The sequence below is a fragment of the Canis lupus genome, chromosome 17, assembly GCF_048164855.1.
Source record: "Canis lupus baileyi chromosome 17, mCanLup2.hap1, whole genome shotgun sequence".
NCBI lineage: Eukaryota > Metazoa > Chordata > Mammalia > Carnivora > Canidae > Canis > Canis lupus.
The window spans coordinates 59,388,068-59,408,230 of record NC_132854.1 but is presented as its reverse complement, the minus strand read 5'-3'; the positions used below and the strand labels follow the sequence as shown (position 1 = coordinate 59,408,230).

At 36.1% G+C, this 20,163-nt stretch overlaps 1 protein-coding gene across 1 annotated transcript in view; it reads left to right on the top strand.

Annotated features, from left to right (window-relative positions):
- The window catches only part of KPNA3 (karyopherin subunit alpha 3), a 92,424-nt gene that overhangs the window by 25,605 nt on the left and 46,656 nt on the right, over nucleotides 1–20,163 (top strand). The window lies entirely within an intron of this gene.

Genomic DNA, 20,163 nt, shown 5'->3' with positions numbered 1-20,163 from the left:
TGGGACTTGGGGTTTTTCTGGGGAGTGATCCAGGAGGCACTTCAACACAGGAGAGAGAGTTGAGCTTAAATTGAGCTGCTTACATTCCCAAGGGTGTTGGTCTTGCAGAATATACCAAAACCTGCTTACTTACAAATACAACAGTTTATTTAAAGTATGCTGGCTAAAGGGAGCTGCAGTTGAGGAGATGGTTCAAGTCTGGCATCTAAAATTTATATTGACGGGCAGCCCCGGTGGCGCAGCGGTTTGGTGCCGCCTGCAGCCTGGGGTGTGATCCTGGGGACCTGGGATCGAGTCCCACATCGGGCTCCCTGCATGGAGCCTGCTTCTCCCTCTGTCTGTGTCTCTGCCTCTGTCTATGAATAAATAAATAAAACTTTAAAAAAACTAAAAATAAAATTTATATTGGCTGCCTTTCCTTCCAGGAAACTAAGCTTCCTTTCACATTCTCTCCCTGCCCCGATCACACATTTTTGTTTTTTATGGGTAGCACTTAATTATTTTTTTTTTTTTAAGTTGTGCACAGACTATTATCTGCTGGTGTGGATAGTCTCTTTAATTTCATTTTTAAGAAATTTTGTATTTTCTTGGGGGCTTATTCTTGAATGAAGTCTTCACATACTAGTAGTACTATTTTTTTTTTAAGATTTTATTTATTTATTCATGAGAGACACAGAGAGAGAGGGAGAGGCAGAGACACAGGCAGAGGGAGAAGCAGGCTCCATGCAGGGAGCCCGAAGTGGGACTAGGATCACACCCTGAGCTGAAGGCTGCTAAACCACTGAGCCACCCAGGCTGCCCTAGTAGTACTAGTTTTAACAGCTTATCAATCAACAGTAATGGTTCATTAATTGAGATTGTGTGGTACTGACCTAAGGATAAGCATATAGATCAATAGAATAGAACTAAGAGTCCAGAAATAAACTTTTACATTTAAAGTAAATTGATTTTCAGGGGTGCCAAAACAGGAAAAACAGTCATTTCAGCAAATGGTGTTGGGACAACTGAACTGGATATTCTCATGCAAAAGAATGAAGTTGGGCCCTTACCTTACACTATAAAATTAACTCAAAATGGGTCCACAACCTAAATGTAAGAGCTAAATCATAAAAGTAGATGAAAAAAATGTGCAAATCTTTATGATCTTGGGTTAGTTTCTTAGCAGCAAAAGCAATCACATAAAAATGGATAAATAGACTTCATTAAAATTAAAAATCTTTGTTTCAAAAGATATCATCAGGGAAGCAAAAAGAAACCCATAGGATGGAGGGAAATATTTGCAAATCATATCTAATAAGGGATTTACATCTAGAATATATGAAGGATTCTTAAAACTCAGTGATAGGAGTGCCTGGGTGGCTCATCAAGCATCTATTTCAGCTCAGGTCATGATCTCAGGGTCCTGGATTGAGTACCCTCCTCATACTCACACACTCTCTCTCTCAAATAAATAAATAAATCTTAAACCCAAACCCCTCAATAATAAAAAGACAGCCCAATTCAGAAATGGACAATGTACTTGAATAGACATTTCTCCAAAAAGGATATACAAATGGCCAATAAGCATGTGGAAAAATGCCAAATATCATTGGTCATACGGAAATATGAATCAAAACCACGATGAGATGCCATTTCATTAAACCTACTAGCATGCTAAATAATAAAAATAGATTACTAGTAAGCCTTGGTGAAGATATAGTGAAATTGAAACTCTCGTCATTGTTGGTAAGATTGTGAAATGGTGTAACTGCTTGGGAAAACAGTTTCACAATATCAGAAGGTTAAACATTAAGTTACCATATGACCTACTAATTCCATTCCAAGTTATATGCCCAAGAGAAATAAAAGCATATGTTCCTCCCAAAACTTACTCATAGCATTATTCAAAGTAGTCAAAAAGTAGAAGCAATCCAAATGTCTATCAGCTGATGAACCAATAAATAATGTGACATATCTTTATAATGGAGTGTTATTCAGCAGTAAAAAGGAACAAAGTACTGTTAAATAGCTAACATGGGGGCAGCCCGGGTGGCTCAGAGGTTTAGCGCGGCATTTGGCTCAGAGCATGATCCTAGAGACCCGAGATCAAGTCCCACATCAGGCTCCCTGAATGGAGCCTGCTTCTCCCTCTGCCTGTGTCTCTGCCTCTCTCTCTCTCTCTCTTTCTCATGAATAAATAAATCTTAAAAAAAAAAAAAAGCCAACATGGATAAACCTTGAAAACATTACACTAAGCAGGAGTAACCTAACAGAAAACACATACTGTATGATTCCATTTATATGACTGTCCAGAAGAGGCACATCTATAGAGACAAAAAGATTAATGGTTGTGTAGAACTGAGGTGGGAGAATGAGTAGAATGGGGTGGAGGTGACTACTGAAGGATACAAGGATTCTTTTTGTAGTGATGAAAGTAACAAACTGATTTTGGTGATGGTCACACAGCTCTGAATATACTAAAAGCTATGGTATGCTTCAAATGGGTGAAATGTGTGGTGTGTGAATTATATCTCAAAGCTGTTATGATAACAAAGAGTAGCGTTTCCACTGTGATATATTGACTATTTGCAACCTAGATTCTATGTAGGTGGACAAAACAATATACTGTACTATTTTAAACCCTAGATATAAATATTTCCCTATAAAGATTAAATGTTTCCTGTTATGTGTATTCTGTTTATGACCCTTTGAAAAGTTCCACATTATTACATGTTTCCAAATTCATCAGGAAACAGTGCTCGCTTCGGCAGCACATATACCAAATTCATCAGGAAACAATTCCAGATGACTCAGTTATTAGTATGTAGATGGTAATTGAAGCTACAGAAATATGTGTGACGTGATATCTTGGGTAGAGTGAGTAAATGAATAGGCCTATAGGGCTGTAGATAGAATATAGGGAAAAACAACATGGATGAGCGGAGGAAGACCATAGAGGATAGTATGGAAGTTAAGGAGGTGAGAATAAATAGTTAACTGTTTTCCTGCAGAAATGCCACATAAGGATTGTGTTCCATGAACAGAAGGTCGCTGATGATCTTGGCATTGGAACTTTGGGAGTGGGCTAAGTGAATGGAAATGAAGAGAGTATAGGCCATTCTTTCAAGAATTTAGCTAAGGTGGAGAAGAAAATACAGGGTGAGGGAGGACTTTAAAAAACGTAAGATGAAGGAGACATGAGGTTACCCATGATGATGGGAAATAGAGGTTGAAACATGGGAGAGAGGCAATAATTGATGAAGCAAGGCCCCTAGGAAGATGAGAGCAAAGACAGATACCTCTGGCTCTGTCATTTTTGATAGGGTGAAATGAGACAAGGATATTGGAGAATGTGGGTTATCAGGGCTGGGATGGGGGAGAAGATTTGGATTTGCATGAAAGGAAGTTGAGGGAATTGCTACTATCTACTTTCTTAAATAGGAGGCCTGGTCATATGTTCAAAAGAAGGAGGACACAAAGAAGGGGGTTTGAAAGTAGTAGCTTTTTGTACAAAATAATAAGAAACCTGGAAAAATTTCCGAACAGCAAGCATTGTGATCTTAATTGAGATTAGAGACCTAGAATTAGTAATACCTATAATGAAGGGAGGTGGAGTCCTTTTTTTTTTTTTTCCTACTCCCAGCACTTCACAGCCCAGCGTTTAGAGTGAGAATTGAAGTGACCCAAGGTAAAAAAAGAAAAGAAAAAAGAAGAAGAAGAAGAAGAAGAAAGAAGAAAGAAGAAGAAATGACCCAAGGTTAGCTTTTTGCCAAAGCAATAAGTTAGAATCACAGGGGACAAAAGAGTTTTAAGTACGAGGTATGTAAGAAGAAAGCACAAACAATAGGGGGTTGATAAATTGATAGAAATTGAAGGGGCTAAGAGATTAGGGTAATCTTTGTGGATCTAGGTCAGTCTGTTGAATGGCTAATTAGTGGGGAATTGTTTAATGCTTTAACTGGATCTAGGGAGAGTTTTGCTGCTAGGGTCAGAGAATTCCTCAGATTAGAGAACACTGTACAAAGTGTTTAAATTCATATCTTCATTTCATATTTAAATGTTGAGCATTTCATAGTTCTTGAATGAAATGTAAAACATCCAAAATTTATCCTAATTATACTGGCAGATCTGTGGCTGGTTCTTGATTGCTACAAAATTTCAAGTCATGGTGAAACTGAAATGTAGGAAAAAAAGAAGAGCCTCAATCTGTCCCTGACCAGCCTCTTCAACTGGATTGCTTGAAGGGTTGTTGAAGGTACCAAGGATGCTGTCAAGACTTGGTTTGAGAAAGAAAATTGAGCCAGCTGTCAGTCTTCAGTGAATATAAGGGAGATGGTGATAGAAATGTGAATGGACACAGGGGGATATGTGGCTAGAAAATATTTGCTTTTCTACAACCGGGTAGAAGCAGTGGTCTTGTAGTAGTTAGAGATAAGATATTGACCCTGACACCTGTGGAATACGGGAGCATCATTAACAATGATGATAAAGGTAACTAACGTTTATTAAGGGCTTTCTATGCCAGACACTGCCCTCTTATAAAGAGTTAGCATGAATTCAATTTGTTTTAGTAACTCTTTGAGGCATTGCAATCATCATTTTATGGATAAAGTAGCTGAGATAGGCCAGCAACATTCCTTAAAATATCATAAAGTTTGCATGTGAGGGGGCCAGTATTTAAGCCTGCTGACTCCTAAGGAGATGTTTCTAACCATGTTGTGCCATCAACAGTGCACTAGTCCAATATATGTATTCTGTGTACATTGAATAATTTACATTGTTTATAAGTACCTTTTAGGAAAATTGTTCAGTAGAATTTTTTGATGCTTTCTAATTGATGATTGTGTTGTTATATGTCTCATAGAAATATTATCATAGAATTGTACCCTGAAATTGTGGTTCTTGTGTGGGCCTTGGACCAGTAGCATCAGTCTGGGATCTTGTTTGAACAGATTCTTAGCCCTTACCCCAGACCTGCGGCTCAAGAAATTCTGGGAAGAGAGCCTACCAGTCTGTTTTAAACAAGCCAGAATGGGCAGCCCCTGTGGCGCAGCGGTTTAGCGCCGCCTGCAGCCTAGGGCGTGATCCTGGAGACCCGAGATCAAGTCCCACGTCGGGCTCCCTGCATGGTGCCTGTTTCTCCCTCTGCCTGTGTCTCTGCCTCTCTCTCTAGCTGTGTCTCTTTGAATAAATAAATTTTAAAAACCTTTAAAAAAATAAATAAACAAGCCAGAATGCAGGCTAAAGTTTGAAAACTACTCAGAGCAAGGTGTAGTATGAGAAAGTGAATGAGAGTTTGAATCAGACACTGGAATGGTATTGAGATTACCAGTGTTTATCAGGTCATGTTCTGTGAGTTGAAATCTGACGGGGAATTATTTATGGCTGCAGTTTGGTATGTTGGTGCTACTAGACACAAGTGAGATGGGAGGTAAAATGTCAGTGGATCAGAACTATTGACAACTCATAATGCATATTCCAATAGTATTGTTTTCTTTCCCTTAAACATTTAAAAATTATATAATATTTGATATACAAAAATAGGTAATGTCCTCACAAGTTTTGAAGCCATAATAAAACAGATATTCATGAATCTGATCACATCCCTAGCTTCCTACTGGAAATAATCCACTGTCAGAAATGTGTGTAAATCATTATTTTGCTTTTCTAGATTTACCATACATGTCTATATCCTGAAATAATATATTTAGTTTTGCTTGCTTGTTTTATAAAAATAATCTGAAATACTCCTATTCATAATATTAAAAAATAAGGTTTTTTTGGTACTTTGTTCATCTAATGTTACATATTGGGATTTGTTCATGTGGGTCTAGTTCAGTCTTCCTTGTTGCTAAGTTGTATCTCACAATTTATTCTCCTTTTAGTAAACATTTGGGTTGTTTTAATATTTTTGTGTTTTGCTGTCACACACTAATGATACCAGAAACCACTTGTAATATGTCTCATGATGTGTATATGCAAGAGTTTCTGGAGGATTATATCCTGGAGTAGAATTGCTATAACTCTTGGGTATTTTTCCACTTGACCAGATTTTTGCCAAATTGTTTTCCCAAAATGGTTGTACCAATGGACCTTTTACCAGTTGCTCTACATCTTCATGAATGCTTGGTGACACTATACCTATTAATATTTGGCCATCTTAAGTGCAAGATGATATCTCACTGTGGTCTTAATTTGTATTTTGAGTAGTAAGGTTGACTACTTTTTCATGTTGGCTGCCATTTTATCTTTTATGAAATGCCTTTTCTTATCTTTCTCTTATTTTTTATTTTGTCTTAATGTGTGTATACTTTATATATTCTGGGTATTTATTCATTATTTGTGTTTCAAGTATCCTTGCAGTTTGCTTGTGTTTTCACATTCTTTTTCTTTCTTTTTTTTTTTTTTAATTTTTATTGATTTGACAGCACACGCATACACAAGCAGGGGGAGGAGCAGATGGAGAGGGAGAAGCAGGCTCTCTGCTGAGCAGAGAACCCAACATGGGGCTCAATTCCAGGACCCCGGGATCATGACCTGAACCAAAGGCAGATGCTTAACCAACTGAGCCACCCACACGTATCCCTCTTTTCACATTCTTTGTGACATCATTCAAAGAACAGAAATTCTAAGTTTCAAGAGTAGTTCTTTTGGTTTTAGCATTTTTTACATCCTCCTTAAGAAATTTTTCTCCCCTCAAGGATCATAAAGATAGTTTTCTTTAAAAATTTAAAGTGTTGTTTTTATAAGTGGTCAAACCATCTGGAATTGATTTTCTGTATAGTGGTACAGTAGGTATCGAGTTTCATTCCCCCTCCCCCAAATGGGTAATTATTTGGCCCAGCACCATTTACCGAATAGTCTGTTTTTTCCCTTTGTTCTGTAATGCCCTCTCTATGGTATCAAATTCCCATATATGTTTGGATTAATTGGGGGCTCTTTTCTATTGGTGAATTTAATTTTCCTCTTTAATGTTTATATACTTTGTTATATGCCTTTAAATGTTGTCAGTTAATAAAATTGGAGCTAAACATGAGTAGTAATAGTAACTTATCATTAAATATGCAGTGTTAAAATTTCCCCAGTTGTGTTTTACATGTTTGAATTTGTTTGGATTAGTATCCAAATAAAGTCCCCTTATTGTGAGTGGTTGATATGTCTCTTAAATCTTTTAATCTGTAGGCTCCTACTATGTTTCCCCAATCACCCCTCCCACCTTTTTTGCTTTGTTGCCTCTTGTTAGAGAAATGGAATTATTCTGTATTTGGCTGTTTGTAGCGCAGTGTTTAGTATATCTTTCTGTCCTCTATTATTTCCTGTAAATTGGTTGTTAGATATAAAGGTTCAGTAGGGTTTGTTTATTTATTTGCCAAGACTGATTTATAGATGGCATTATATATACTTTTTAAAAAAACATTTTGTTGAGATAAAATTCACATGCATTTTCACATAGCACACAATTAGTGTGTACTCAATGGGGTTTTTAGTATATTCATAGAGTTGCATAACTGTCACCACAGTAAATTTTAGAATATTTTCATCACCACAAAGAGAAAGATTGGGTGCCTCGATGGCTCAGTCAGTTGTCTGCCTTTGGCTCAGGTCATGATCTCAGGGTCTTGCTCCCCCCACCCCCCCAATTCTTGCTCTCTCTCCCAAATGAATAAATAAAATCTTTAGAAAGAAGAAGAAGAAGAAGAAATGTTATGTCCTTCAGCAGTCATTCCCCATTTCCCTATCCTCCCCAAAGAATCCCCTCACCCAGACCTAAGCAACAATGAATTTACTTTCTGTCTCCATAGATTTGCCTGTTCAGGGCCATTCATATAAATTGAACCATAGAGCAGGTGATCTTTTGTGACTGGCTTCTTGTACTTAGCATAATGTTTTCTAAGTTCTTGCATGTTCTCAGTATGTGTCAGTATTTCCTTCCTTTCTATTGCTGAAATGTGTACCATTATATGGATATATCACATTGTATTTATCCATTCATCCATTGATGAAGGTTTAGATTGTTTATACTTTTTGGCTATTATGGATAGCATTGCAGTGAACATTCATGTATACGTTTTTGTGTGGACATATATTTTCCTTTCTCTTGGGTATTTACCTAGGAGTAGAATTGCTATCAGATGGTGTTTTGATGTTTAACCTTATGAGGAACTGCCAAACTCAACCAAAGCGGCTATGCCATTTTACAGTCTCACCGGCAGTGAATGAGAGTTCCAGTTTCTCCATATCCTCACCAGTACTTACCTGTCTTTTTAAAATTTTATCCATCCTAGTGAGTGTCTCATTGTAATTTTGATTTGCATTTCTCTGATGGCTAATTTTTTTTTTAATTTTTATTTATTTATGATAGTCACACACACAGAGAGAGAGAGAGGCACAGAGACATAGGCAGAGGGAGAAGCAGGCTCCATGCACCGGGAGCCCGACGTGGGATTCGATCCTGGGTCTCCAGGATCGTGCCCTGGGCCAAAGGCAGGCGCTAAACCACTGCGCCACCCAGGGATCCCCTGATGGCTAATTTTATTGAGCATCTTTTTATGTGCTTATTGACCATTTGTTTATCATCTTTGGGGAGCTGTCTATTCAGATCCTTCTTTGCCCATTTTAAAAATTGTGTTATCTTCTTATTGAATCAAGGGCTCCTTTATATACCCTAGATTAAAGTCCCTTATCAGGTATGTGATTTACAAATCTTTTCTCCCATGGTATTATATATTTCTATTAGGTGATACATAATGTCTGGTTATCTCTGTGATACCATCAAGCCTTGATAATCATTGCCTGGATCTGTTAATTTATTAACTATTGTGAATTGGTGGTATTTGAATTCTTTTGTTCCTTCTTTATTAGGATGCTAGTTTGAAGTTAATGTTCTTTCAGCACATTGAAGGTATCATTGCACCACCTTTGGTTTCCATTGCTTTTCAGAAGTCAGTTTTGTCATATATTCCTTAACGTGGATGCCCAGTTGGTGGCAGTCTTAAAGCGTATCAGCACCAGTACCCTTTAGGTTTTGTTTTGTTTTTTTGCTTTTTGGGCTTTTGTTTGTTTTGTCCCAGAGCTATAGTTTTCTAGCTCTCTCACCTCTTGAAAAAGCAATTTTGTATCCTTATATAGTCTGTATCTTCTTCTCCCCAAATAAAATGTATATATTTGCTTCAGTTGGTATACTTAGAAAAAAGGAATTCCTAGCCTCCAGAACAGTATATAAATACCCAGATTACAGGGGATTTTTAAAAGAACAGGTTTACTGAGGTATTATTTGTTTGTCATATAATTCACTCATTGTTAGTGTAAAGTTTGATTTTTAGTAAACTTTTACAATTGTGTAACCATCTCAATCCAGTTTTAGAACACTTCCACCACCCCAAATCCTGTCCTTTACTGAAATTATTTATTTATTATTATGGATATTAACAACTTGGAGTTGACATAGCTTTTTTTTTCTGTTATTTAAGATTTTATTTTTAATAATCTCCACACCCAACATGGGGCTCAAACTCACAACCCCAAGATTAAGAGCCACATGCTCCACAGAGCGATCCAAACTTTTCATAACTCTAGAACCACCTGAAATTGCATGTCAACATGTTCTACAAGGCCTGTTTTGAAAAAGCAAAATTTCAGTAAAATGAAAATTATAAATTACAGTCAAAACCATTGAGTGTATCTTGTTAAAGTGATTCTGAAATTGTTCCTATTACTGCAAAGCTTTAGGAAAGAAAAATATGGGAATGTGCTGTTTAAAAAATAAAAATTAAATTAAAAATTAATTAAACATTTTTAAAACTTATAATTTCATAATAAAGTTACAGACCTGGGGATCCCTGGGTGGCTCAGCAGTTTAGCGCCTGCCTTTGGCCCGGGAGTCCCGGGATCGAGTCCCAACAGTTGGGCTCCCTGCATGGAGCCTGCTTCTCCCTCCTCCTGTGTCTCTATCTCTGTCTCTGTCTCTGTCTCTGTCTCTCTCTCTCTCTCATAAATAAATAAAAATAAATCTTAAAAAAAAATAGAGTTATAGACCTGTAAAATATAACCATTTATAAGGTCCATTAGCAGTGAATAAAATCAATAGAGAATTTTTTTTAAGTCTGTTTTCAGACTTTGTGTTTTTAAAGATAATCTCTTTTCTCTGGCTATTTTTTGGATTTCTTTTTTCTTTTCTTTTTGTTTTTCCCTTTTGTGTCCTGCAGTTTTACTGTGATTTCTTTTTATTTTCCCTTTTAGAGTTTATTTGGCTCCTTAAATCTGTGGTTCAGTGTTTTTTCATTAATTCTGGAAAGTTCTCAGCCAGTATCTCTTCAAATATTGCTTCTGTACAATGCTTCTGATGTCTTTGTAGAACCCAAATAAACAGTTTTGTAACTTTTTACTCTGTCCTCTGTTTCTTACCCTTTCTTCTGTAATTATAAAATTTATGCTTTTTATATTTCATAATTGTTTCTTACCAACTTTACAGTTAACAGGATCTCTGTTAAACTCTATCAAATCTACTTATAAAATTCATCTATTGAGATCTTAATTTTAGTTATAGTACTATATTTCAACAATTATTTTTCATATTTCAAAAATATTTGGTTCTTTTTTCAGATATCCATCTTTCTCTTTTCTTTTCTTTTCTCTTTTCTTTTCTTTTCTTTTCTTTTCTTTTCTTTTCTTTTCTTTTCTTCCTTTCTTTCCTTTCTTTCTCTCTCCCTCACCCACCCACCCAACGTGGGGCTCAAACTCAAAACTCCAAGGTCAAGAGTCACATGCTCTACTGACTGACTGACTCAGCCAAGTGCCCCCAAATCTGATAATTTCTTCTGGCTTGCTGATAATTTTAATTTCATTTTTCTATTTCTTGAATATTTGCTGATATTTATATTTTATAATTTAAGTTTAGTATTCTAATTTACTTTAGTAAACTAATTCTAAGTTTAGTATTCTGTATTCTTAGTTGTCTCCACTCTGTGGTTTTGACTCTCTTTATAGTGGCTTATTTTCTTGTATATTTGGTGAATTTTCCTTAATCCTGAGAACTTAATGGAACTGCTTTTTAGCAGAAGGGGTTTGCATCTATTGAGGAACAGTCCATTTTGGCCATTTTGAGCATTCTGACTAAATGAGAAGTTTAGTTTTCTAACCTTGCATTAGAGTCTGAACTTAATTTCTGTTCCCAATGTGAAATAGATTATTAACCTCATACTTTCCCTTTCATATATTTACTTTTGATAACTTCCCCTGTAGGTTGAACTTTACTGGCTTCTCTGTCCCCTTATTACTTACATGAGTTTAGCAATGCATTTAGAAAGTATTTTTTCTGTTCTGGCTAGGACCCAGTTTAATGAAACAGAAGACTTCTCAAAAGTATGAGGTCTTCCAGAAGTGACATATTTTATTAGGAAAGATGTATGTATGCTATTTAAAATAAATAACAGGGATCCCTGGGTGGCGCAGCGGTTTGGTGCCTGCCTTTGGCCCAGGGCACGATCCTGGAGACCCAGGATCGAATCCCACGTCGGGCTCCTGGTGCATGGAGCCTGCTTCTCTATCCTGTGTCTCTGCCTCTCTCTCTCTCTCTCTCTCTCTCTCTCTCTCTGACTATCATAAAAAAAAAAATAACATTACCACATTTCTCTTTCTCTCACACACACCCGCCTCACCCTAAAAGTAACTCCTTTAAAACTATCAAAGTATCCATCGTTCAAATTTCCAATTACGTCAAGTGTTATATTTATATATTTTTGAACAATTTGTTTGGATCAATATCTGGATAAAGGTCTGTAGGCTTACTGTGACTGAGTGAATTTGAAGTCTTTTTAATCTTTTTTTAAAAATTCGATTAGCCAACATATAGTAGTACATCATTAGTTTCAGATGTCGAGTTCAGTTGTTCATCAGTTGCATGTAATACCCAGTGCTTATCACATCATGTGCCCTCCTTAATGCCCATCATTCAGTTATCCCATTCCCCCCCCCACCCCACCCCCAGCATCCTGTTTGTTTCCTGTGGTTAAGAGTCTCATGGTTTTTCTTAATCTGTAATCTTTTAACTTAAGGTGGTTTTTTCCTTTTATAATTAGTCATTTAACATGTTTATCTGTCCTCTGTATTTCCTATAAATTGATAGTTGAATCTGGAGGCTATATCAGATTCAGATTATTTGGGGCAGAGGGGACAAGGGTGCATCATATATGATGGTTTCCTCCTCCATCAGGATGGCACATAGTGTCTGATTGTCTCTCTCTGTCATGCTGACAGCCATTGAGGAACATTGCCTAAATTTATTACTTACTAGGAGTTGTAAATGGTGATATTCTAGTTCTGCCCTTCCTTCTTTATTAGCTGGAATACTATTTTAAACAGAAACTTCCTCTCATTTAATAACTGGTTAGGTTACCCTCATGATAAAATTTGTTTAGGTTAGGGCAGGATGAGTACTTGATTCTATTTATGTTTTCAGAACAGCGAGGTGGATGATCAATCCAATAATGACCAATCTTTTTTTTCATATTCTGAATTCATGAATTGAACCATATGTATGTTTCAGTTCATTGCGGGGTTTCTTTTAAAGATTTCGTTTATTTTGTTATTTGAGAGAGAGAGAGAGTTGGGGGGAGGAACAGAGGAGTAGGGACAAGCAGACTCCATGTGGAGCTTGGAGCCTGACAAGGGGTTCTATCTGATGACTCAAGCCAAAATTAAGAGTCAGACTCTCAATTGACTGAGCCACCCAGGTGCCCCCATTATAGTTATTATTTTTATTGATCCTCAGATTGACCATCCTTGACCAATTGGACCCCCTTCAAGGTGGCTTCTGAGTGTTTTTGACAGATACTGGAATTTTAAGTGGACAGATCTAGGAATATTTTTAAAAAGATGTATTCTGGATAAAGAAGATGTGGTTTATGTATACAATGGAATATTACTCAGCTATTAGAAATGACAAATACCCACCATTTGCTTCAACGTGGATGGAACTGGAGGGTATTATGCTGAGTGAAGTCAGTCAGTCGGAGAAGGACAAACATATGTTCTCATTCATTTGGGGAATATAAATAATAGTGAAAGGGAATATAAGGGAAGGGAGAAGAAATGTGTGGGAAATATCAGAAAGGGAGACAGAACGTAAAGACTGCTAACTCTGGGAAACGAACTAGGGGTGGTAGAAGGGGAGGAGGGCGGGGGGTGGGAGTGAATGGGTGACGGCACTGGGGGTTATTCTGTATGTTAGTAAATTGAACACCAATAAAAAATAAATTTAAAAAAATAAAAAATAAAAAAAAAAAAAAGATGTATTCTGCATATATTGAATTTCCAATTCAAATTCAGGACAATAGGTAAGGTTTTCCTAAACAACTTCTGTTGTGTATCTCTATATCCTTTGTCCCAGGTTGAAATTCCTTGTTTTCTTTGATACCAGGGATGGTAGAATTAGAATATCGCATTATTTTATTTCCTTTACTCCAAATACATACACAATAGTGTCAGAATAATAATCTCAATACTAGAACCAGTAATAGGATTACTGAAAATAGGGTAGAGTTTTCTTTGTATTTACCTTGTCTTTAGGGTTGACTGGGAACGTACAAATTACTACGTTGAGAAGTTATTTGGGATAGTGTGACTGTGTCACCAAATGAATATACATTTACGTTAATTAATTTTTAAAATTCTTTTACAAATTGCTTTCCTTTTTAAGTTTAATTTTGTTATACACGTATATAATTCATTTTCATATAGTTTTGAAGTCAAAGGGTGCCTAGTTCCCTTCAGTTCTTTACCCTATTTCCTCCCTGTTCCTGTATATTTTTCTGTGTAATCTGTTTTATTTACTATATTTTAGTTTATTTTTGGTATTTTGGAAGGTTTGTATACTTGTTACAGTGGTTAACTTTATTTAGTCTCCCCTTTTTTAGTTATTATTATCTATTGATTCCCTTTTGTGTGCATTATTGAAATTGGTTGTGACCTCTTCCCCTTCAGCATCTCATGTGAAGTATATCCTTTTTAAAAAAAGTTTTAAAGAATTGACCATTGTTTTGAGATATAGATGGATATGTAGTTGTAAAACATAATACAGAGAGATCCTATATACCCTGTACCCAGTTTCCCCTAGTGGGAACATCTTACAAAACTATAGTAAAATACTGATATTAATACAATGAAAATATAAAACATTTCTGTCACCTTAAGGATCTCACATGTTGCCAGTTCATAGCCATGCTTCCTCCCTTCCGCCCCTGCCTCTCCTCAACCCCTGGCAACCACTGATCTCTTCTCTATTTCTGTAATTTTGTTATTTCAAGAAAGTTATATAAATGGAATCATATGGTATCTAACCTTTTGAGAATAGCCTTTTTCTCTTAGCATAAGTCCCTGGAGATTCATCCAAGTTGTTGCACGTCTGAATAGTTGGTTCCTTTTTACTGTTGGGTAATATTCCGTGGTGTGTGTGTGTGTGTGTGTGTGTGTGTGTGTAGTTTGGCTGAATTGTGAAGGATACCTGCGGTGTTTCCAGGTCTGGGTTTTTATGAATAATACTCCCTTAAACATTTGTGTACAGATTTCTTGTGAACATAAGTTTTCATTTCTCTGGGATAAATGTCTAGAAGTACAGTTGCTGAGTATTATAGTATTTACATGTTTTGTTTTTTAAGAAACTGTTGTCCTAATGGCTGTACCATTTTACAATCTCATTAGCAATGTATGACTTTCTGCACATCCTTGCAAACATTTGGTGTTGTCACATTTATTTTAGCTGTTCTGATAAATGTGTAGTTTTTATTTGTGGTTTTAATTTGCATTTCCCTAATGGCTAATAATATTGAAAATCTTTTCTTGTGCTTATTTTGCCATCTGTATATCTGTCCTCTTTGATGAAATGTCACTTCATTTCTTTTGCCTATTTTCCAGTTTAATTGATTGTCCGTTGTGGTTTGAGAGTTTTCTATGTATTCTAGATAGTGGTTTGCAGATTTTTTTTTTTTTTCAGTCTCTAGCTTGTCTTTCATCCCCTTCACATGGGGGCTTTCTCAGAGCAACATTTTTTAATTTTGATGAAGTCCAATTTACCAATTATTTCTTTAATGCATCATGCTTTTTTAAAAAAAAAGATTTTATTTATTCATGAGAGACACACAGAGAGAGGCAGAGACACAGGCAGAAGGAGAAGCAGGCTCCCTGTGGGGAGCCTGAGGCGGAACTCGATCCCAGGACCCCAGGATCACACCCTGAGCTGAAGGCAGATGCTCAACCACTGAGCCACCCAGGTGCCCCATCCATCATGCTTTTAAGGTCAAATTTATTAACCTTTGCCTAGCTCCAGAGCCCAGAGATTTTTTTTTCTGAATGCTTTATAGTTTTACACTTAAACGTGATCCATTTTATATTAATCCCTGTGTAACATTTGAGACTTAAGTTGAGATCCATACATTGTGTCTAGCAATGTCTACCTGTTCTGGCACCATTTGTTGAAAAGTCCATCTTTATTGAATTGCTTTTACCCTTTGTCAGAAATCAATTTGAGCATATTTGTATAGCTGTATTTTTTTTTATTCTGTTCCTCTGATCCACCAGTATAACACAGTGTTTATTATTATCTATGTGTTCTTGAAATTGGATAGACTGGTCCCTCCCACTTTATTCTTCTTTTTCAAAATTGTTTTAGTTCTTCTAATTACTTTCCTTTTCTATATAAATTTTAGAATATTTTCTGTATTTACAAAGAATATTGCTGGGATTTTGAGAGGAATTGTTTTAAACCTGTATATTATTGTGGGAAGAAGTGACATTTACTGTGTTGAGTTTACCAATCCATGAACACAGTATGTCTCTCCATTTTTTTAGATCTTTGAATTCTTTCTTCAGTGTTGTGTAGTTTTCAGTATGTATGTCCTATACATGTATTGTTAGGCTCATACATAAGTACTTTTTTGAAAGATTATAAATGATAATGGATGTATTTTAATATTGGTGCTCATGTATTCATTGCTAGTATAGAGACATAAAATTGATTTTTGTATTTTTATGGTGTATCTTGTGACTTTGTTGAATTGACTTATTAGATTTACCTAATCACTGGATTTTTTTCCTAATGGCATTTTTCTTTCTTTTGGAAATCCATTCATTTTCCTAATATATCTTGATATTGTTTTCTCTCAGTTAATGTCCCAGGCATCGGTATACTCGTCCAGTATTTCATTTAAAGGTTTCTAGTTTTTAGTATTTGCTTTATTCCATTGCTTTCCTTTTCTTCTTTGAGGACTCCTTATTATATGTATGTAAGATCTTTGGTTAACTTTGTCACTTTCTTTTTTTTTTTTTTTTTTACTTTGTCACTTTCATTCTAATATTTTCACCTTTATTTATTCCTCACTCTCTCCCTTCCTTCTTCTTTCCTTCCTTTTTAAGCAATCTCTACACCCATTGTGGGGCCTGAACTTAAAACCCTGAGATCTAGAGTCACATGCCCTACTGACTGAGCCAAACAGTTGTTTCTCACCTTCATTTCTTTTGACTAAAAATTTATTTGCACATTCTTTACCTCTTAAGCATTATTTATTATATATTGAATTTCATGACTATTCTTGATTAGATTTCCTTTCTGAAATGATTTTTTTCTTTTACTTCAAATCTTTTCGTGATTTCTACCACCTGACTTCTAAGTTTTTCTAATTCTGATTTAGAATGTTACTTCATATTTTGGTGAATATAATTTTCATTTGTTTTGTGGGTATGGCTCTTTGGTGGCAAGCTTTTAGTATCAACATTCTACTCCTTATTTTCCCATTTCTTATGGCATGGAATTTAATCTCACTCCTTTTCTGTTGTTCATGTATAATAGGTTTTCTTGAACTTTTTGGAGCAAGGGATTGGTCAGGATAGCTTTCCTAGCTTTACTACTGTATATCCCCTTCTTCTGTTGACTTTTACAAAATGATAAGAAGTATTTAGCTTCCCGTGTTCTGAGATAAGGCTCTGTTTCATTAACCTAACTTTTGTCTGGACCCTCCTTTTCTTTGCCTCATTGTGCCTGTCTTGCTCAATTGGAATAATTCTTCCAGAAGTCCTTTTCAGTGTAGGGCTTTGCCCAGGAAGGGAGACTTCAGTCCTTAGTTTTTAAGTCTAGAGCCTTATCTGTGTGTGTGTGTGTGTGTGTGTGTGTGTGTGTGTGTGTGTGAGAGATAGGGGGTGGGGGAGAGGGAGAGAAAGAGAGGAGATTGTAGGAGATTAAAAACTTTATTGAGAAGTTTTTATTCAAGAGAAATATAACACAAGTTAGGAGGCTGTTGTAGTGATCCAGGTGAGGTGATGGTGGCTTAGTCTAGGATAATAGCAGTGGAGCTAGAATGTTTGAATCCTATTTTTGGTGACTTGTTGGATGTCAAAGAGTGAGAGATTGAGCAGACATGGATGATCTCCCAAGATTGGAGTTCTTACAACTGTTTAGATGGTGGTGCTTTTTCCTCATGTTGGGAATATTCATGGAAGAGTAGTTTTTTGGGGGGAAAGGTTTTTTTTGTGAGGGGAGGAGTCAAAGGAGGAGAGGGACCAGCTATTAAGATATTTGTAAGCATGTGGAATGTGAGGCCTTGGAACAATCTATCCTCTACCCCCAAACACACATATAGACGTTTCATTTCTTCAGGGAGCTTTTTCCTGACTCTAACCATGTCTCCTTCCAGTGCTGAACTTTATTTACTTTCCTATCTTAACATTTAACACATCTGTATTACTGCTTATTACTAACGTGTTTTTCACTAGACCAACTGTTAGCAAACTTTCTCTTAAAAGGACAGATGGTAAATATTTTAGGTTTGGGGAGCCAAGAGACAAAAATAAGGATATTATATGGATACTTAATATCCTTTATAGTATAACCACTTAAAAGTGTAAAAACCATTCCTGATCGGCCCTACAAAAAAACAGCTGAAAAGATTTGGGCCGCAGGCTGCGGTTTGCTGACTATTGTTGTACTAGGCTGTAAATTCTATATTTGTCTTCCAGTTACCGGCATATTACCTGGTGCATTTTAGATGAATTCAGTAAATTTTTGTTGAGTGAGTGAAGATAGTATTTACAGATTTGGAGCTCAGGCAAGAGGGCTGATGAATTAAAGATAGATATTTGAGAGTGGTCATCAAACAGTAATTGAAGACATGAGAGTAAATGAGATCACTTGGGAAGAATGTTAGGGAGGAGAAGGCCCAAGATGGAGCCTTTTCTGTAGCTCAAACAGAACTGAATGAGCCCTGACAGTGGTACTTGTATTGCATACATAGTAGTCAGTACCTGCTGGTGACAGACCCAAGCCCTGTGCTATTTTACATGCATCCGGTTCTTTTGGATGAATAGGAGGCCTTTAACTATTAGAAATAGGTGAGGTAATAGAGATTTTTTTTCTTAGAAGTTTTATTATCGTGAGTTATGTTATAATAAAAGAGGCTTTAGAATTCTGCCCCTTATACAAGTATGTGTCCTCAAGCAGTTGCCACCTTGCAGTAGAACTTCAGCTGTAAGCATTTACCATAAAGAACTGGTGAGGATTAGGTGACAAAATCTTCCAAGAAAGGGTGGGATATAGGATCAAAGGGAGGCCTAGACTCAAAAACTTCTCTTAAGACAGACTCTGGTCCTTGCCAGATTCTTAAACTGGAAACAGATAAGAATCAAGGCACACACATGCACAATATTCGCATATAGTCTATATATATATATATATATAATCTTGAATAGTTCCATTTCAACAATAAAAAGTTATTTCCAACGTCTCTTATACTAGTTAACAAACTATTATCTAAATTCAGATGTATTCAAAGCACTTACTTAACTGGGAGCTAGCTTCTGATACGGGTGCTTCAAATGCTGACACCTACTTTGAAGTATGGATTCCTAAGTTAGGGAACTTCACAAGTTGACTCACCACTCCTATTGATCCTGAAGTATTTTAATGTGAATTACAGTGTAGCATTGACTTGATTATATTTTGTAAGGGATATGTTGCCTGAATCTTTTTTGTTGTGTGCCAGTCATCTTACTAACACTTCATAAACAATTAAATGGAGTAGTTATTGCAGTGAAAATATCGTTTCTTCTCAGTTCTAGTAACAGTTGGATTAGATATTGATATAGGCATATTTTAACTGTGGTGCAATTCTGAGTGAATCAAGTGATTCAAGACAGTTTAGAGTTATCAAATTAGTATTGGTATTTGAAAATTGCTCAACATTTATTACCATTCTATATGATGAATTTATACATGAAATGGTCTGTGTATTAATAATATTAAAGTCAAGGGATGCCTGGGTGGCCCACTGGTTGAGCATCTGCCTTCAACTCAGACATGATTCCAGGATTCCGAGATCAAGTCTTACATTGGGCTCCCTGTGAGGAGCCTGCTTCTCCCTCTGCCTGTGTCTCTGCCTCTTTCTCTGTGTCTCTCATGAATAAATAAATAAAATCTTTAAAAAAAAAAGGATTAAAGTCAAAATACAGAAATATAAATTAGATTCAAGGCTGTCATTCTACTGTTGAACCGTAATGGTGATAATAGTTTTATTGGAGCATCATTTCTTCACATTAAATGAATACTACTATTTTGTTTGGCAGTTTTATGTTTTATATATATTTAAGCTTAATTTTATATCTAGATTAATATTTCAGTATATTTAACAAACTTTTTGATTTGATTTTTATGGGATTTTTTCCCTAAAAAGAGTTAATTTATCACTCCAATTTAAGAAGATTTGACAGAGAAACCATAACAAAAGAATTATTAAATAAAATAGTAGCATACTGAATGTGGCAATATATTAAAATGTATCATGACCATATAATCTTTATGGAACCAGTATTCCAAAAATGTAAGGATTTTACCATACTTATACATGCAGCAAGATAATCCATCGTATCAGTACATCAAGGGGAGAAGGGATATCTAATCATTTCAGTCATTCCTGATAAGACCATGCCTAATAGAGCCTCTCAGTAAACTTAGGACACTTTGCCTTTTGATACAAAATATTTATCCCAAATTTATTTTCCCTTATCATGTGGTTTTGAGACCATGACAATGAATTATTTACTTTTTTAAAAATATGAATCATGGGCAGCCTGGGTGGCTCAGCGGTTTAAGCGCCCAGGGCGTGATCCTGGAGTCCCGGGATCAAGTCCCATGTCGGGCTCCTT